Genomic DNA, 18951 nt, shown 5'->3' on the forward strand with positions numbered 1-18951 from the left:
ATGTGAAATCTTTAAATATTGTAAACATTAGGAATGAAATTCTTAATACCGAGAGTATAAATTTAAACAAAGTTAACGAAGATTTTGATGAGTCAAGTTTGGTTAGTTGAGAACTTATGAGATTAAAGAGAAATTGTTATGAAATATCGCTTTTCAAGTTGTGAATTTGAGATGAGATTAATTCGATTTACAAAACTAAAATATTATAATAATTAGTAAATAATAATTGAAATATAAATGAAAAGGCGAAAATGTAAGTATTCAAACCAATCGTTAATAGATTAAATTGGGAAGCGGATATTCCTGAATCACCGAGATAGTCCTATTCCAATTAAATCTTTAAATTTAGATAAAATATAAGGTGGGTAATTGAAGAATCTACGAATTACGAGGAATCTTCCTATTTCCACAAAATCGTATAAAAATAATATGAAATAGGTAACTTGAATTTTCGATGATTTATAAAGGAAATTCAAGTAAATAACGAATATTAAATTAATAGTGAAAATGAAAATGAGATGTGAGATAATGCAATAAAATAAGAGAAACGCGAGACTAGAAATGCATGAATCACCATGACTATCCTAACAACTAACGAAGTTATTATTAAAACGTTCAACATTCTCAAGACGTATCAAAAATCAAAGTCGGGAGTTGAAATATTTACGAACCATCGTTTAATTTCAACTAAATAACGAAACTTAATTAAAATGAAATTTCAACAATAATCGTGAAAATATCAATAAATGAGTGATTGAGTTATACATGGCTTTCCATGGAGTTTCAAACAAAAAGTAAATTAAATGATAAAAATTAAATTAATTAACAGGAGATTTAATTTAATAGTGGAAATTAATTTTGAATGATGAAAATTCAATTTAAAAATAAAATTATAATAATTAAATTTTTAATAATAAAGATTTATAAGATGGAAGATAGGTTGTGAAAAGTAACATGAGATTGAGGAAAACAAGAAGAAATAAAATGTTTATAATTAAAGTTGAAGGTAAAGATTGAAATGCACTCGATAGTTTATAGTTTGAGAAATTGAAATAAATGAGAGAAGATAATTTAAATAATATTACAAAATGATAATTGCAAGTGGAGCATAGCGGGTATGAGTTAGTATAAGATTTCTTGTTTGGGGCTTTTTGGTTTTGTTGAGCTTGGCAGTTGTTTGGTTAACGGCATAACAGCAGCAAACTCCTTGGCGATTCTAGTAGTCAAATGGCGATTGTGAGAAGCAGATGAACTGTAAGACCCCGAATCCCGGGGATCCTACAGTTGGTAATCACATCCACAATTTCACAAAAATTTTAAAACCAAACAATTTTTTGTATTTAAAACCAGTTCAGAGTAAATAACAGCGGAAAAGTGTAAGTATTTAAAAATCCCAAACACGGGTACAGGTGTCCAATCAAATGTAAATAAAATATTTGTTTTATTTGAATTCCTCGACCAGAAATGCCTTCAACCTTCCGAGTAGTCTCTAGCACGTCCAAGCGGTAGCATCCTCTTCTTAACCTGAAAATCAATCTAACATACACACAAAGTCAGCTTAAGCTGAGTGAGTTCAAGTTTTCATAAACAACATTCATTAAACAATTTAAAACTCCATGAGTATGGAATGTAGGGGAAAATCATGAGTCCATAAAATCATGCAACACGGGCCTCTTCACCCCAGGTCTTCCCCGAGTAATATATTTGACCCAGCCGCGGTTTAACAAAACCGTTAAAATCATGCAACACAAGCCTCCTCACCCCGGGTCATCCCCAAGTAATATATTTGACTCGGTCACAGTTTAATAAAACAAAATCACGTAACACGAGCCTCCTCACCCCGGGTCATCCCCAAGTAATATATTTGACTCGGTCACGGTTTAACAAAACAAAATCACGCAACACGAGACTCCTCACCCCGGGTCATCCCCAAGTAATATATTTGACTCGGTCGCGGTTTAACATACCAAACACGTGATACGGGCCTCCTCAACCCGGGTCTTCCCCAAGTAATATATTTGACCCGACCACGGTTTATAGAACGGCGGGCCTCCTCACCCCGGGTCTTCCCCAAGTAATATATTTGACCCGCCGGGTCATAAACATGCAACACGGGCCTCCTCACCCCGGGTCCTTCCCGAGTAATATATTTGACCCGGTCACAGTTTACCATCACATACACATTCAAATACACATTCACATACACACATACAAACATCTAATTCAAACATCCAACCAACAATATCACCACATACAATCCATAAATAATGGATAATCTATGCATTCAATACTAAGCCTAATTGCAACCTCGAGGCTTAGAGCCCAAGTAAAATGTATAACCTTAAGGGATATATGACCTTAAACGAGTCTAAAATATCATAAGGCATAAAATATAATTTACACATGTCTTCATAAAGGCACAACCACAAACAAGATCATACAATACCAAACCATTAGTTTAAACGAATTAAAATCTGTTAAAATCATAATAAGGTGTGTATGCTAGCCCAAAACGTAAAAAGATTAAAACGGGCATCATGAACTCACCTGAATCAATCGAACACCTGCAACGAGCTAGGAAATCCCTAAGTGCACAATCACAAGAAAGGGCTTGTAAATTATACACAACGCGTTACTAAACTAGACCGCAAGAACACACTTGCCTAATGGGCCGCTCAAGCCCAACACTTTGGCCCAAGGCCCATCAACTTGGCCCAAGACCCAACACTTGGCCCAAGGCCCAACAACTTGGCCCAAGACCCAACACTTGGCCCAAGGCCCAACATCTTTACCTCAGCCCCTAAGACCTTTCAATTAACCAAATCCACCCTACGATTATGGTCGGGGCTAACCATGATGCACAACTCGCCCGTCGGTAATCAAATCGAGTCGAATACGCACGTAATAAACCTTAAAACCAATTGTTAAACGAATCAGCCCAAAATGGGCCAAATTCCGATTTTAATCTTTTCATTCATCATAATTATGTCACCCGAGTTGATAGGGTTGACGGTTCCTTTTTACAACTCTCAATTTAACATTTAAACGAAAATTCGCGCACCGCCGACTCGATTGACCAAGCACCAACCAAAATAGCCCCGAGCATCAAAAAAATAATTTTCCCACAGCCCTTAGACTCCCCTAGGGCCATGAAAACTGATTCGGTTGGTCATCCAACCGATTAACGCATCAAACTCAACAATTCTAGACAACCGAACATAACAATCAAACTACAACTAGTTGATCAACTTAACGAACACCTAAGAACATGATCTTTAAGTATGATATACGGGACAAACCTAGGAAGATTTTGGTGGAAAAACTCACTTCAAACAGCCCCGACAAGAACACAATTGAACATCCACTGGTTAAGCCTAAAACGAACTTATCGATCAATAACGAGTAAAACGTGCAGATTTTAGCATGCGAAGATGCATTTAATTACATAGGAAAACCATGGAATTAAATTATTAAATTTTTACCAGTGTTGCATAAATATCTTAAGTTTATAAAAATATTTTTATTATATTTTTCTAGTGGACACAAAAATCATAAAAATTCTTCCAACACAGAAAGGTACATGCAGCTATTTCAGTGCGCAACAAAATGGTTTTATTTTTATAAAATTCATTACCGAACCAAATTAAACGATTCCAATTGGGTTTCGTTCCTAACTCAAAATACTAACTTCCAGAAGTGAAACCAACCAATTTGGACTTGTCAAAAAAAGGTTATGACGTCGGGAAGACAGACCAGAATCCGTCATCCCGCATCAGCTTTGACACTCGATTTTATAAATTCATAAAAACCATTCAAATCTCGTCCAAAAATTACGTATTATACCTTTCTGGAAACTAGACTCAAAGTAGAATATATGGAATCAAGAATCAATCAAAAACAATAAGCGCGTTAATATGATCAATTAAGGTGTAAAAGACATGGGGAATCATAAAACCGACCTTGAATTAGACTCGGGAGGGCTGGATTTTGGTTGGAGCTGCACGGAAAACGAGGTGGGAGGGCTGTAGCTGCTGCGATCGGGATTAGAGAGAGAGAGAGAGGAAGGAGTTTAGGGTTTATGATATAATATTTTTACATCTAGGTCCCCCAACTTGAAAAATGTATTATGTTGGACCCAAAAGTTAAATAAATAGACTTACAAAAACGGCTAGGAGGCCCCTCAAGTTGAAGGATCGACTCTCTAATATAATACAAACTCTACAAATGTCTCATGCCGTTAAACGAAATTTTCGGGTGCTACATACTAATCTAACACTTTAAGTTGTAAGAGGGGATGTTTTGGGAAAAAGGATGGACAAACGGACTTTTAAAACGTATTACAAGGCTCTAAATTAGAAAGATGAAACCCCGGCTTTTTGACCAACATTTATAAACGATCGAGCCGATTAACGAAATTTACGGGCGTTACATGAACGACGTTGATTATGATGATGAATTCTTAGGGAAAACATTCTATGAGGACCAAAGATAAAATTTCACGAGGTGATGGATTAGTTGTGGAAGCGAGTCAATGTGAGATAGTAGGGACGCGAATTTAAATAGAATTATGCTAGTGAATTATCATGTCTTAGGGATGCGTAAGAATTTAAAACCATGTGAAAAATTTTGAGATGTTTAAATTAATCAACCAATGTTTATCTAGAAATAAAATCCAAAAGTGAAATGTGATTGGGTTGGTCTTTCCATGGTAGCTCGATAACCCAAATTAAATAATAAAACATGTCAAATGAGTTGGCCTCCCATGAGCTTTTCATGGCATTTGAATGGCCCAACCAAAGAACACAATGTAAGATTTTGTAAATTGGGCTTCCCATGAGTGTTTCATGGCATTTTATTGGCCCAATTAAACGAGTAACAAACAATTGAGTTGGTCGCCCATGAGCGTTACATGGCATTTAACTGACCCAACTAATTAACGAATTATCAAATCAATGGAGTTGGTCGGCCCATGAGCGTTACAATGCATTTAACTGACCCAACTAAATATCGAAATATCGAATCCGAATATGAGTAGTTGGAGTATCACGTGAACCACCACGGACGATACGTTCCAACAAAAAAATCAAATTGAAAATGAGTTGAGAAATGGATAGTTGGAGTGTCCATGGACTTTTCACCCAACTAAGCTTAAAATAAATAATAATAATAATATAATAATAATAATAATAAAACATAATATTGGAAGTTTTCCAAAATTTACCCACGAACCACCACGAATTTGATTTTATAAAAGGAATGTAACCGTTTAACCAGTCACGCTTACCACTTAAAGTTACGGTTCTATGGCATTTGTCTTGCTTTGGCCTAGAGATTCGAGTACTGTGGTCAGGTTATCCTCCAGGTAAGGAATAGTGTCTTACCTTGGGTTCTCGGAATCGTTTTGCCAAGGCCCGACTCACAGTTCTCTCACCCCCTACGGTTACTACCAAACATGTCATACTCGCATGCTTTAAGGTGAGGGAGTAAAAACAAAACACGAGAATTCTTAAGGAATTTCTCAAAATAAAAAGCAATCTTGTAAGACCCCGAATCCCGGGAATCCTATAGTTGGTAATCATATCCAAAAATTCTCAAAAATTTAAGACCAAACATGTTCATCTTATTAAAATCAGTTCAGAGTAATTAAACAGCGGAATAATGAACATCAAAATTCCCAAAAACCAGGAAAAGTGCCCAAAACCAAAATTTAAATGCTTATAGTAATAAATTAAAAGAAAACAGTTTGCGTTATTAATTCTTCGACTAGATGTGCCTTTAACCGTCTGAGTAGTCTCTAGCACGTCCAAGCGGTAATCTCCAATCCTCAACCTGAAAGTCAATCTAACATACACACAAAGTCAGCTTGAGCTGAGTGAGTTCAAGTTTTCAATCAGTAACATTCATTAAACAATTTAATTCCATAGGTATAAAAATGTAGGAGAAAATCATAAATGAATAAAATAATAAGTATCTTTTCTTGATCAAACACGCAACACGGGCCTCCTCACCTACCCTGGGTCTTCCCCAAGTAATATATTTGACCCGGTCGCGGTTTAATAAAACCAAAAATCACGCAACGCGAGCCTTCTCACCCTGGGTCATCCCCAAGTAATATATTTGACTCGGTCACGGTTTAACATACCTAAACATGTGATACGGGCCTCCTCACCCCAGGTCATCCCCAAGTAATATATTTGACCCGACCACGGTTTACAGAAGGCGGGCCTCCTCACCCGGGTCATCCCCAAGTAATATATTTGACCCGCCGGGACATAAACATGCAACACGGGCCTCCTCAACCCAGGTCTACCCCGAGTAATATATTTAACCCGGTCACAGTTTACCAACACATACACATTCACATACACACTTACATCCATCTAATTCAAACATTCAACCAAGCCATATCATCACATTCAATCCATAAATAATGGATAATCTAGGAATCAATACTAGGCCTAATAGCAACCTCGAGCCTAGACCACAAGTAATATATATAACCTTAGGGAATATAAGACCATAAATGAGTTTACAATATCTTAAGGCATAAAATATAGTTCACACATATTTTCATAAATCCACATATACGAAAGAGGCTATGTAATACCAACCAAATAGTTTCAATGCGTAAAATCGGGTAGAATTTTAATACGGTGTGTATGCTAGCCCAAAATGTAAAAAGAGTAAAAAGGGGCATCATGAACTCACCTAACACAAGGCACGAATTCACCACAAGCTAGAGGGCCCCTAAGTAACTCCACAACTCAAACGCCTATCGGTTAACATACAATCAATACTAACGACATCGAAAGGACTCGTTTATCCTACGAGGCGTTCCAACGTGGTTCAAGTTACCTAAAGCATCGACCTCTTCAAACCCATTCATAACAGCCTCCGGGGCCTTAAGTTTACCAACACGACCCTTAGATACTCCCGAGAATAAAGAATTCCCAAATTACCCCCGGAAGCACTAGGTGATACTAACACGCGCGTTTAAGAGTTGTTTAAGCACTTAACATCCAACTCAGCCCCGTGTGGACCCAATATGATAATTTCACAGCCAAAAAGTCCACACGACGCTACACGAGTCAAATGGGTCGGTAACTCGCAAGTACAACGCACTAACTATTCAATAAACGCAAATGCGTGTTGTACCGACCCGTTTGAGTAACCGACAACCAATTCAGCCCCTATACTTATAAAAATGATTTTTCAACAGCCCATAACCCTAACCAAGGTCACCAGAACTGAATTGGTCGTTAATTACTAATATGGGCTAAATTATATATAAAATATAATAACTATTTCCTACACTTTTGGATAACTTAAGAGTTGTTTTTATTAGAAAAAATCACCTAATTGGTTCATATTTAGATTTTATTGGTTTTAAGAGACGGCGAGCTAAAAGAATAAATTGATCTATCTTATGTGCTCATACTTAAACGATGTATTTTTTATGCCGTACGGAATAATTATTATGTTATAAAAGTATAAAGTTTTCATAAGAATATGACAGTCTATATGCATAGTTAGTTTATGTAGGAAAATTTTATTATATAAAATGAAAATAAAGAAAATAAGAAAGAAAGATGTAAAGGGTTTAGAAGTTTAAATGTACTTTAGTGGTCATTAATCTAATTGTATGGATTATGTAGGCTGAAATCACGTGGATTAAACGCTCAGGTCAACAAATGCTTTGACTAACTAGATTTCAAGAAAGGTTGTTGGACTGGGCCCTTAAACGACAGAAGGCTAGGTCGGATAATATTATTAGACATGTTAAAAAGGACAGAAAGGAAGGAATAAAAGGGGCGGAAACCCTAAGATAGGAAAAAACAAAGTTAGACGGCTACAAGTGAACAGGGGCTCCCCTGCCCCGTGGTGAACTAAGAGAGAAAAGGAAAATAGAACAAGAGCCTCACGCCAAGCAACAAACGAAAGCGTAGAAAGATTATTTACTATTCGAGTGAAGGCACTTGGTTCACACCTACCCATCTAAATAAGGTTCTTTTGGTTTAACTTCATTATCTTTATTATGAACCTGGGTGTTGAACTTATTTATTTTATGTTTTCGAACATGGTTATTGGCTAAACCTTTTTAGTTGCCTAGGTTTTGAAAGAATATTTGTTGAATTTTGGATTGCTTGTCGGTTTTATTGGTTATTGGTGTTGGACTAATATTATTGTAACCAACTTATTGGTATTTGAAAAGATGAACATGCATGCTTAATATTAATTTACTTTTATTCAATTGTTCCATATATGTCTGTGAAAGTCTTTCATTGTGTAGACGCGTATTAGGTTACCTACTGTGTGTTCGTAACTAGTTTATGGTTTATAAGTCGACATATTCCACAGGAACTATTGTTTGAGGGTTTAGAGATTTTAAGTGTTCTACCTATCTTGAGACTGAGAGGTAATAGATAGTTGGGGTTGTCTTATTCATTAGGCGGTTTGGGTATAGATTACACGACAGTGGATTTCCCCCTTATTGTCTTTTGATTTTTGTTATCCTAAGTCTTTCTGAGCATCTTTAGGTTACTCCTTACGTCCCTTACACTCCCGAATGTATTGTGATTTGTGATACTGACAGGTAATCTAGTCATTAGAGTACTTTAATATTGTTGGAGAGACTGAGAGGTAATCCAACCAACCGGTTTGCGTCATACGTCCTTTAGGTAATCCTTTTAGGTGACACCCAGAGAATGATCAGGGATCCACTAGGATGTCCAGGGCGTCGTATCTTTAGATCCCGGTTCCATCACAGTTTCCATAGCCGATAAGCATCCAAGATTCACAAATAGGATTTCGAGCCTAGGTAACACCTTTCTCATTATTGTTTTCGTCTAAGTCTTTAAGTTCTAATTTATTATTTTTCCTAGTTTAAAATTAGTTAATTAGTTTTTAGTTTTAAATAAAATAAATAAAAATCCAAAAATAATCTTTAATCTTTTTCTCAATTATTAGTTTAATTAGTTAATTTTCAAATAAGTAAAATCATTAAGTTTTAAGTCAGAGTCTAGTTTTAGGTGTCGCTAGTGTCCTTTGGGTTCGATATCCAGACTTCATTAGGCTTTACTACAGTTGATAGGTACACTTGCCTGTCTAGTGGTCTAGCATTAGGATAGTCTAGATTTATAAATTTAAAACTAGAGTTCTAGGTTAGGTTAAGTTTTTATAGACCGCTTTCAGCACATCAATTACTCCAATACTCGCGTTAAACGCAACAATTCGCTATTCTAGACAACCGAATATCCACTTTCAAGCTACAACTAGTTGACCAATCAAACTAACACCAATGGACATGATTTTTAAGTATGTTATATGGGGCTTACCTAGGAAGATTGTGGTGCAAAAACCTCAGCCGAAACAGCCCCGAAACTGCCCAATTGGACAGCCACTCAGTAAACCTAAAACAAGCGGTTTAACAACGAATAAACGAGCTAAAAGGATAAATTAAGGTGAAAAAGAGTTGTAGACATCTAATACCGACCTGGAATTGAACGTTTGGAGGCCGGGTTGTGGCTGAATGCACGCAAAATGAGAAGGGGGTCTAGGGGGCGCCGATCGGACTAATGCTTGGGGCTAGGGTTTATATTTTTTTTTTATAAAATATTAACAATACACATTCTAACCCCTCCACTTTACTAATGGTTGAACTTGTAAGAAAAGTTAAGTATGACCAGCTTACGAGGGTTGCAAGGAGCTCCCGGGAGAATGCCGGGTCAAACCCGAAAGGTGTACACAACACTACAAGGTTAAACCTTTTATCGGAAATTTACGGACGTTACAAATCTACTAAGCTGTAAACAATTTAAATAGCACATAAGGCAGTCAGATAAGCACATATGGGTTCCTAAGCATATGTCTAGGACAGTTTCTAACGACCTATCTTAAAACCTTCGGCTCTGATACCAATCTGTCACACCCCAACCTACGACAAAAGTGCCGGGACGTGAGCATGATTGTTCACAGCTCAAAGGTACTATCATAAATGAAAATGACAATAACTATTAAGTTCATTAATTCATTTAAAGTGCACACAATATCCAATACATAAACAAATAATCCAAACAAAGCAAATATAACCCAAACAAAAATTAAAGATAAATTGTCTCCATTAAACTCTAAGGTCTTTACTAAGTGTCCAAAACTTCAATCTTCAAGTCAATCGATAACCTGAATATGCGTAGAAAATACAATAGATTTTGTCAACATAAAGTTGAGTGAGATTATCATCAGTTTTGCAATGATATAATAATAATATATGAAATAAGCAAAACGTAATAAGTTGCCGGTAAATAAATCAAACCATGAGCAAATAAGGTGTCAATTAACCAATGCCAAGCGAATCGGGCGTTTGGTAAATCAACCATTAGCAAGTAATAAGCCGATTGCCAAGCGATTCGGGCATGAGTCAATAGTATGATCATACTATGAATGTGAATATGTTGGACCTCTCCGAATGCGTTAAAGTAAACAAGTAAGCATGTAGCAAGTATATTTGATATATCACACACAATTACACGTTTGCTATTTTGTGATATATAGATAATACGAAATACGGATAATACGCATATGTCCCCAAAACTTATGAAAATGCAGTAAAATAGGGGAATGATAAAACTCACCATAAATCGAAGGCAAGTGAATAAAAATAATGATGATAAACAAGTTAAGAATTAAATAGATCGTCTTCTAATGTGTTGAATGAAATAAACCAACTGAACCTGAAACTTTGATGTAAGAAAATATGAATAAAAACGAACTTGTTGCCGCTGGAATCACTCCAAACGGATGTTTAGAACTCCGGTTATGTTAAATTAAACGTTTAAGCGAGTCGGTACTGATCAGAATCCGAACAGCGAGTCAGAAGTCGGGTTTTGGTCAGTAGACTTAAAATCTCAAAAAAAAAAAAAAAAAGTCTTCTGGACCGAAAGTCGGTTCCGACCAGAAGCATGAGAAATTGACTAGTCAAAGATGTTGACTATTATGCCCTTAAACGGGTTTGAGTCCAATTGACCACCGAGACTCCCTCGATCGACAAAATTGATTGAGGGCTTTTGTTCTACAGATAAAAATCTACAATGTTGAAGAAGAAAACTTACCCGAAAGTTGAATGAAATAAGATATAATCGAGGTCAAAGGGTCTTGAAGCTTGAAAGTCAACGAAAGCTTGAAGAAATTGAAGAAACCGACAAAAAGGGAGAAGAATTTCGTGTATTACAGGTATGGGGGCTGGTATTGAAGTAATAATTTAGGGTATTATGATATGTCTTGTTTAAATACTAAAGGTTAAGACTTGTTTATTAGGAAAGAGCTATTTTAGGAAACCAAATAATCAATAAATGACATAATCAGTTATAATAACATAGAGATTTCGACTTGGACACCAAGAAAACATCTTGGGATCTGTAATAACATTTCTTAGAGTTTAAGTTTCGTTAATTTAATCGAAAATAGGAAAGAATTGGCAAAATTAGTCCCTGTAGTTCCCGAAAATGCGATTTTTAGCCGTCTTAAACGATTTTAAAGGTTGTTAAGACTATTTAGCATGATTAAAAGTTAAGAAATTATAAAATAAGTTAAACCAAGTTAAATATCAATTAATACAAGTTTTAAATAGTTCGGGAGATCCGAATTACATTCCCGAATCGGTTTAAACATAAACGAATAAAAATGCGAAAAATCCGAGATGTTACATTTGATCAGTGTCAACCGTTGTCGCGTAACTGCCAGCTATAAAGGCATTGGTTGGGAATAATCTGAAGTTCAGTGGGAGTTGTATGCAATCAAGATGGGATTCTGTATTCTTACATGATATGTAACAGTTAGACATCTTGGCGCCCTCGTTGATTCAAACTGGTGAAGTGTGAGGCCTCACCCGAACTTACTGTGTGTTTGATTCGACCACTTTGATTCTAGATCGAGAACTATAATGATTGAATGCCATATGAGATTGAACCTGATCCATGTCTCATTGTTCAATTGGTGTATTATACAGAAATGATAGATGACAACGATTACCATAAGTTCATTATCTTGCAATAGTGTATTCTAATATGGTTTTGGTTAATAAATTTAAAATGTCATAACCTGTTTGGGGCTAGAGCATCGCTGCCTGTCAGCATTGGGCAACTTAACTAGAAACCGTCCAAGTTGGAGACTATTGGATTTATGGACTAATGATTATTGGTTTTAATATTCTGCTGTGTAATCTTTTATTAATATGATTAATAAATATGAAACCTTTCAATTAAAACCGGGTTTAATTATTAAACCGTTGACTGATCATCACTGGAACCCAACATTTTCTACCTCTGTATTGTAGCTTTAGCTTTAATCTTTTTGACATCAAACATAGTGTGTTAATCCTTTGGAGACAATAAGCTACAAGTAGCAAGTTACAGCTCCCTTCGGAGACATCCATAAAATTGGAACGATACAAAGAAGGTTAGCATGGCCCTTGGTGATATTGTAAAAACCGCTTTTAACTCGTACTGGAGTGGGCTAAAAAATGGTACAACCGATCAAACCGGGTTTATCGGGAAGTTCAACCGGGTTGAATAGTTTACCTTGTAATTTCATGTAAATGCAACTTAAGCTCAAAAAATACCTCAAAAACATATGATTCCATAATTAATTATAATCCAAAAGTTAATCCATAATAAAAAATTAATAGAAAAAGCACTCATTTTTTAGAATAATCCAAAAGTTTACGCATTTCAATGTTAATCGCTAGGTTAAAAGTAGCTTTTAAAAAATATGGGCTGCAAAATATCAAAAAATCTCTTGGGCTTAAAACCAGTATTTTAGAAAAAAAAATCGATGGTTCAATGTTCAAGCCAATTGCCCACATATACTGGACTCAAAATACCGGTCTGATATGCGAAACCCGATATTACCGGTTCATCTGGAACCGTTTTTAAAACCCTAGATAACATGCATGAATTTGTGAAAAAAACAACAAATTATAGAGACGTGACTGAGTTTCTTAAAATTGCTTATTTGTTTTTTGAAAAGTAAAATCAATTATGAAAAAGGGATAGCGACGCAGCTTGTTGCCCGTTTGCCTTCTGTTTTGATGTAATCCAATAAATAATTTATAATAATAAATTAACTCTTTATTAAAAAAAAATATGAAATTAAAAAATAGCTTTTGTTTTTCAAAAATCAAATAAACAATTTACCCAAACACCACATTTGTGTCAATTGGAAGATTTTGGATACGTGATTCCGGATTTTCCGGTTGCTTGAGACGCGTAGATTCGATTCAACAACAAAAATAATAATAAAATCAAAAGCAAATTGGATCTAGAAAATAGTCATCGGAAAGACGACTTAAACTGAATTCTCATTCAATTATTTCATAACCAAGATTTGTGCAGTGAAAGGAAGCAACTTAAGGAACAGGAGAGGCATAAAGCATTAATGGCTCCTGGATTGGGTAGCTGGCTGAATAAGAAGGTCGTTGAACCTTTTGTGGATATCCTTACCAGGTTAGTCAACGGATAAACAATCACAATCACAATCACAAATTTAGATATAACAAATTGTATCATATCAAAGCACCCATTGGCTAATATTTTAGGGGAGCAGAGCCTAAGCAGTTGGCATTATCTGCTGCTCTCGGCATCACTTTAGGAATATTCCCGATTGTTGGTATGCTCTTGATTCACTTCTTGCTTGCTTATGTTTGCAAATCAATCATTCATTTTGTGTTCCTACAGGAGTGCCTTTTTTCTTCTGTGTCGCGGCTATAGCAATGCTCCCGACTTCTATAAACGCCCCCACTGTCATGCTCGCCAATTTTGTTATTACTCCAATAGAGCTCAGGTTTACTTATGTTCGTTTCTAATCATTACATAGGTTTTGTAACCGTAATAGGCCGCTTTTTTCCTGATTTTGGTGTATTTTGTGAGCTAGTTTGGTGATAGTCTTCTTACGGTTTGGTGAGTTTCTTACGGGTGGGCCCCACTTTCCTTTAACTTCTGATGCTCTAAGGAAGGTATTCACCGGCCAAGCTTCCATGGAGATCTTTCTAAGCATTGTTCATGCGGTATGTATGTCATTAAACATCATTATTATCCCATTACTAACAGTTACTATTATCTTCGGATCATTTTGTCTTTCATATAGTTTTAACATAATCACTTTCAAAACAGCACGTCCAAACATAATCCAGTGGTGTGCATGAAACCAAAATAACCGAATTCAAACAAAAACCGACGGCCTGGTTTTATATTTTCATAGAAACCAAATTTTCTGTTCAGTTACGGTTTTGCACGTAGTTAAAACCAAAAATCCAAACTGAATCCAAACTAAAAACTGAACGGTTTTCAAGAACTCAAAAACCGAATTTTCAGTTTTTGCTGCTGTTTGACCTAAAATCGACCCATTCACACCCTTAAAACATATGATTAGTAACTTGTTGGCATTACGTGCAGTTGTTGGGATGGTTGGTTATGGCCCCGTTTATCATGGGACTGCTGTACATTATACTTGTACCATGCTTCACCATATTGGTTCACAAATTCAGTTCAACGGTTTCAAGCCCAAAGAGGGATGACGTAGCATCTTACGTGGAACTGACGTTCAAAGAAAGGGACGTTTGATCGGCTTATTAACACGGGTATCATCTTATTTGACAATGGTTTGGGTTAACAGCCAAATGGCTTGCCCACTGCCACCTACCGCTGCTAATTGTCACCCACCAACACCATGTAATAGAGTATGTTTTATACATTTATATGATTTTCTTACATGAACACATTTTGTATTTTTCATTTTTGAAAACTGGTGAGAAATGAATGCAAAGCTAAATAAATGTTTGTTTTTTTTTAAGTTTTCTAAATGCAATGTGAAAAAAGGGGAATATTAGTTGCATACTATTATGCCAATTTTGGTTTAGTTTTTTGTAATCATACAGATATAATTTTTGTGAGGAGTATAACGCGAATAATTAAATAATGAAAAACATATAGTGAGATTTAGTAGTATGCAAGTCAGCAAGTGTGTTATTGTGGAAGAATATTTGAAGATGATGAATAGGGTCGGGTTCGGTTCAGGGTAGGAACCGCCGGGTCGGGTCGGTTGGTTGTTTTGTGCACCTCTATTACTGATAAAGTCAAGAAGAAGCAAGTAATGCTTCAGGCCCTTACTAACCAGATGGGTGTAGACGTGCACAAATCGGGTATTATTCAAAACCCCGAACCGGGTAGGAACCGGGTACAAAATAGAACCGGTTCCTGACGGTAGGAACCGGACCCGACCCGGTAGGCAAATATCAGGAACCAGTAGGAACCGGGTCCGGTTTATACCTGAAAACCGGTTCCACCGGGTTTTCCACCAATTTGACCATTGGAAACCGGTTCCAACTTTAGACTGTTGGAACCGGTTTTGAATGTTCAAACACACCCACACATACTATATATAGACATACTAGGCTTAGAACTTGTTAACCAACTCCCCTAACTTATTAAACACTTCCATTACTTGTTAAACCACTTGTTAAACCACTTACCATTACCAATGGCAACCAACAACAAAGTTGTTATGGTTATCGACACCCCGAGATGCCCCGAGGTTTGGGTTCACTATGACCTGTGTGTCATGACCGACACACAGGAGATGCTGCAAATACTGTGGCAACTTTTTGAAGGCGGGATCGAATTCCACTCTTCGAAAGCATACCAATAAGTATTGCAAGGAAAAAAAGCATTTGGATGCCAAAAAAGGAGAAGCCGGAGAGTTGTCCGGCTCTACAAGTCAAGCCCCCGTCGCCGGTAACAAAGCTTGATGGTCGTAGATGGCGGGATGAAAACAACAAACAATGTTTGTTATTTTTAGTTTTATGTTTAATCATGTTTGTACTTAATCATTTTTCAATAATGTTCGTTGTGTAATGAAGCGGTTGCTAGTTGTTCTATAGTTATATATATGTTTAAAAGTTAGTTTAAGACAAGTTTTTTATTTAACACAAACAAATAACACTTTAAAAAACTTGTTATATTAATTAATTGATTTGTGTTACATAATACATTTTACTAGAACAAATACAAAAAATACAAATTAAAATTAGTCGAGTTCTACGACTTCATCTTCTTCACCCGAAGATTCTTCTTCCATCTCTTGAATTGGATGTTCAAGTGGTATTTCGTCTTTGAAGTTCACCTTGTCTTGTATACGATCTACCACGTCCGAATGATCCTTTAGGCAAATGCACATCTCTAAGGACTCAGGAGTGAGTTTTGTTCTTCGCATCGATAATATCCTTCCACCAAGTGAAAAAACCGATTCCGAAGCAACCGTTGAAGCTTGGACGTTTAGCAAGTCACGAGCCATGGCGGAAAGAATAGGAAATTCGTTTTGCTTTCCATTCCACCATGCCAAAATATCAAGGTTGCGAACTTTCTCGACCGTTGCACCTTCTACATAGTTTGCTCCGCTATATCGCCCAAGTTCACTAGTTGGTGTGTTACCCCTTTGCCGCTTAGATGTCGACTCACAAACCGCATTCATCATGTTTATAAGCTTGTCCTTACATGGCTTACTTGATGTTGTTTGCCTCACAAAAGTCGACTTTGAGCTCGGACCATAAATTTTGAAATAATGATCATAGATTTCTTGAAGGGATTATGAAAGAATCCTTTGCTTCCGTCGATGACATCGGATCAATCTCGTGCGCACCCATGTTGTCATATATTTCCTCGATCAACGTCTCAACCCCGACAAAATTCAAGTAGGGGTTTAAAGCGGCGGCACAAGTAAACACGGGTGGTATTCCTTCAAAATATTTTAGGAACTTCTTCATTGGGTCAACAATATGTTTGAAAACATCATTTTTGTTTTCAAACTCTTTGAAATTCAAGGAGATGTTGTATAATTCTTGCAACACCCAACAACTAGTAGGGTAGTAAACCCCCGACAATTTAGTTGTTGCGGTTTTGAAAACATCAAGATACTCCAAGAAATAACCGATATTATCCCAAGCACCGCTGGGAAACATATCGGCTTCGCAACGATCCACAAGCGTTCTATAGTTTCTTTTTAGGAAAAAGCGCAAGCGAGCATATTACAAGTCGAGTTCCAACGGGTTGGAACGTCCCAATTCGGCCCCAAATATTTTTCTATCAACCGACTTGCAATAGTTTTTGTATTCAAGATGTCTTCTTTTCCCAATTTTGAAAATATCTTGTAACATCAATCTAAATAATCTCAAACCGCCTTCCATGGTTTCGTTGTCAAGACCATCTTGAACAACCAAATTGATAATGTGGGCAACACATCGAGTATAAAAAAACTTTCGGTAGCAAGGTGGTGAATATTTTATATATAATTTGTCTACCGCCTTTGTATTGTTAGATGCGTTATCAAACGATATTGAAAATTTTTTTTTCCTCAAGTTAAACGTTGTTATTACCTCATCCAAAATTTCAAACAATTTTTCGGCGGTATGTGGAAACGGAAAGTTTTCAAACGCGATGGTGCGTTTCATCATTTGCCAAGAAACCGGATCGATCCAATGAGCGGTGACACAAAGGTACGATTCCGGTAACCCATGTGGTGCTGACCAAACATTGCTAGTTAAATTGACACCCGTTTGTAAAGTGTCAAAAAACTCAATTAAATCTTTTTTGGCACATTCCTACAACTTTAGACAATGACGTCGAAGAGTGGTACGACTTACATGGGTGTAGCGCGGTTGAAGAGTCTCTCTAATCAAGGCCGTCAATTGAGGGTTGTCGAAGTGGTTAAACGGCAAACCTTGTTGAATCACGAACTTCGCCATCCTATCGTGAACCACTTTCACGTTGTAACGAAATATTGTCCCATCTTTACCCAAGTCGGCTTGGACCGTGGCGGGAACTTCTTTCAACGCCTTGCAAAATCTCTTCTCGATGTGCTTTTTTAAAGTAGAGTTTGAATCATACTTTAAATAAGTGCCACACAATTTGCAACGAGCCTTAACGTCTCCATTAAGCAACTCAACCAAATCCCAATTCCGCCATACTTCTTCGTTGCGGTTATAAGGAAGGATCCTTGCAACTCCGGTGTCATCTTCAGCACAAACCGGGTCAATAAAAACGGACTCGGTAGCCGCCGCCTTTCTTTTGCCCTTGTTTTGGCTTGCCATAATAACTAGTTATCAAGTGGTGGTGGAATGAAATTGAAAAAAATTGGAGTGTAAAGCGTAAACCGATAAGTTTTCTTGATATTTTTGAGTTGGAGTGGTAAAACAAGTGATCAAACAAGCCTAGATATAGTTTTTTTAGCTCAAAAACCGGTTCCAACGGCTATATTACCTATGGAACCGGTTACAACGGCTCTTTTTCGAAAAAAACCCGACGGAACCGGTTATTTTGGGTAGGAACCGGCACCGGGTTGGAACCGGTTCCGGATAGGAACCGATTTTTGGGAAAATATATGGGTCCGGGTAGGGTTTTCCGGGTATAATAATACCCTAACCGGGTACGAACCGGAACCGGTTCCGGGTCAGTTCCACCGGTTCGGGTACGGAACCGGTTTTTTTGTGCACGTCTAGATGGGTGGCCCAAAATCTGGAGTTGACAATGTAATCAGAAATAAACGTAGAATGATGGTTCGACCCCGTCATTGGCCTCAAGGGGAAAAGCATGGAACTTGAATCAATCTTTTGGCGTTTAATATAATTTAATTCTCGAGGGTTTGTTTCAAGAGTTATGTTAAATTGTTGTGAGTAAAGCCACCTTGAGCTGGAATGATGTGTGCTTGTAGAAATTGCTGTTATTAAGTTGGTTCAAAAATTAAAAAAAAAAATCTATCAAGTCTAAATCAGTTTCAGTCAAAGGATGCTTCTGGCATACAAATATTGGTTCAACAAAATCCCAAGTTGCTCAAACATAGCTCAACCCAAAAGACTAGTGTAATGAGTAAACATAGCTCAACCCAAAAGACTAGTGTAATGAGTAA

The sequence above is a fragment of the Bidens hawaiensis genome, unplaced genomic scaffold (assembly GCF_021521415.1).
Source record: "Bidens hawaiensis isolate Kalapana, Puna unplaced genomic scaffold, B.hawaiensis_p1.1 tig00006905_1, whole genome shotgun sequence".
Taxonomy (NCBI): domain Eukaryota; kingdom Viridiplantae; phylum Streptophyta; class Magnoliopsida; order Asterales; family Asteraceae; genus Bidens; species Bidens hawaiensis.